The following is a 2,770-nucleotide window of genomic DNA, read 5'->3' as shown; positions in this document are numbered from 1 at the left end:
AAGCAAAGCCCAAACCACACCCACTGCCATGGAGTCCATTCTGACTCACAGTGCCCCTAGAGGACAGAGTGGAACTGCCCCACAGTGTTTCCTAGGCTGTCAGTCTTCACAGAAGCAAAGCCCAAATCACACCCACTGCCATGGAGTCGATTCTGACCCACAGCGCCCCTAGAGGACAGAGTGGAACTGCCCACAGGGTGTCCTAGGCTGTCATCTTTACAGGAGCAGGTTGCAAAGTCTTCCTCCTGCAGAGCTGCTGGGTGGGTTCAAACTCCTGACCTATGAATTAGCAGGAGAGAGCTTAGCTCTTCTGCTACCAGGGCTCCTTCTGAGGCCATTTAAGCATCTGGCAAAATAAATTCCTGAATCAAAATGAAATTTTAATTGCCACATGAATTAAATATTACTCAAAGGATCTAAATGTTTTGACTGTCGATTAGTTTATTAATTTTAATCATCTTTTTAAAATGTCAGGTCTGCCGAACATTGGATGGGAGGATGCACTTTGACCTTTCAGAGAAATAAACTATGGTTTATGGGACTGGCTGTTACACTACTTTATCACTGCTGCCATGGAAACCAAGAGCCGTTCTCCTCATTGTAACATCAGCCCCACATAAATTAGAAATTCCTCCTTAAACCGATTTCTTCTTAAGTGCAACCACTGGCAAGAAAATGTAATTCAAGCCATTGGTGGGGTTCTTGAATATAAATTGTTGCATTAAAAAATAGCCTGTAAACGTGCATGTCATTAAAGCAGGTATCAGCTTTAGTTTCAGGTGCATAAATTCCTGTGGTTTCTGCCTGAAAAGTCCTTGACAGCTGAAACAGCAGGGATTCATGAACCTGTAAGTTATTCTTAGAAAAGCCATTGGATGCACAGTCTATTCAGTGGGCTTGGATCTCAGTTCTGAATAAAGAGAGGACACTACTTGTTGAACCGTTACATTTCCAAATTTCTCCACATTCACCACGCTGCTGTTTTACAAAGCAGAAAGGAGAGAAGAGCAGGTTAAAATTTAGCAAAGTAAGCTTAAGACGTGGGACGAGGGACTCTGTTCTTCTCTGCAGGATGGCAGCAAGCCAACTAAATAGAAGTTGAGTCGATTCTGACATGTGGCGACCCCATGTGTACAGAATAGGACTGCTCCGTAGAATTTTCAAGGCTCTAACCTCTCAGAAGCCAGGCTCCAGGCTGGTCTAAGAGGAATACTTGCTGTTGGTGTTGTTGGGGGCTGTTCAGTCAATTTTGACTCATAGCAAGCCCATTTGACAGGGTAAAACTGCCCCGTAGGGATTTCCAGGCTGCCATCTTTATGGAAGCAAACTGCTGGTCTTTCTCCCGTGGAGCTGCTGGGTGGGTTTGAACCACCAGCCTCTGTGTTAGCAGCTGTTACAGACCGAATCGTGTCCCCAGATAATAGATGTGGTAAGTCCTAACCTCTGTGCCTGTGGTTATAATCCCATTTGGGAATGGGTTGTCTCTGTTATGTGAATGAGGCAGGATCAGTGCAGGGTATTATTTAAATGAATCTCTTTTGAGATATAAAAGAGATTAAACAAGCAAGTGAGTGAGCCGAGATGAGGGAGAGAGACGCCAAGCCACACAAAGGTCACCCAGGAGCAGAAGCTCAGAGACAAGGACCTTCCTCAGAGCCGACAGAGAAAGAGCCTTCCCCTAGAGCCGCCACTCTGAGCTTGGATTTATCCTCCTAAACTGTGAGAAAATAAATTTCTGTTTGTCAACATCACCCCCTTGTGGTATTTCTGTTAGAGCAGTACTGGAGAACTGAGATGTCAGCTTAACACTTGTTCAGTGCATCACCAGGTCTCCTTAAACACAAGACTGTTGTTGCTGGATGCTGTCAAGTCTATTGTGACTCATGGTGACCCCACGTGACAGAGTAGAACTGCCCCACAGGGTTTCCCAGGCTGTCAGTCTTCACAGAAGCAAAGCCCAAACCACACCCACTGCCGTGGAGTCAATTCTGATTCACAGCACCCCCAGAGGATGGAGTAGAAGTGTCCCAGAGGGTTTCCTAGGCTGTCAGTCTTTACAGAAGCAGATCACCATGCCTGTCTTCCAGGGTGCATCTGTAAAGGTTTATCATCTTCCTCCTCTTCAGTAGCTAGTGGGTTTGAACTACCTACCTTTCAGTTAGCAGCCAAACACTTAACCACTGGGCCACCAGGGCTCCAGTCGGGGATCCTCATGGTCTAACAGAACCCAGACTGCAGCCAGATGCCTCATAAGCACACATCCTCCCAGGTGTTGTGCAGTGACCCATCATCACAGTTAGGAGCCCTGGTGCTACAAATGCTTAAGCACTTTGCTGCTGAATGAAGAGTTGGTGATTTTAAACCACACAACTGCTCTGGGGAGGAAGGGCCTGGCCATCTGCTCCCATAAAGCTTACAGCCTAGAAAATGCTGTGTGGTTCCGCTGTCACGTGGTGTCACCGTGAGTGTCACTTCAGGACACCCAACCAAAAAAGATTTCAGAACCAAAAAGATTTCTTTCAAAAGGAGCTCTTGGTGGTGCAGTGGTTAAGCACTAACTGAAAAGTCTGAACCCACCCAGTGGTTCAGAAGGAAAAAGACCTGGTAATCTGCTCCCATATAGACTGACAGCCTTAGAAACTGTGGAGCAGTTCCACTCTGTCCTCTAGGGGCGCTGTGGGTCAGAATCGACTCCATGGCAGTGGGTTTGGTTTGGGCTTTGCTTCTGTGAAGATTGACAGCCTTGGAGACCCTGTGGTGCAGTTCCACT

General features: G+C 46.8%; 1 protein-coding gene across 1 annotated transcript in view; it reads left to right on the top strand.

The window, feature by feature from the left end:
- Window positions 1–2,770, top strand: part of RXFP2 (relaxin family peptide receptor 2) — a gene marked incomplete at its 5' end in the record, with an annotated part of 69,388 nt that overhangs the window by 16,132 nt on the left and 50,486 nt on the right. The window lies entirely within an intron of this gene.

The sequence above is a fragment of the Orycteropus afer genome, unplaced genomic scaffold, assembly GCF_000298275.1.
Source record: "Orycteropus afer afer isolate SDZICR_OR568_19922 unplaced genomic scaffold, OryAfe1.0 scaffold00558, whole genome shotgun sequence".
Taxonomy (NCBI): Eukaryota; Metazoa; Chordata; class Mammalia; order Tubulidentata; family Orycteropodidae; genus Orycteropus; species Orycteropus afer.
The sequence above is the reverse complement of the archived record's forward strand: the minus strand, read 5'-3'. Positions and strand labels throughout refer to the sequence as shown.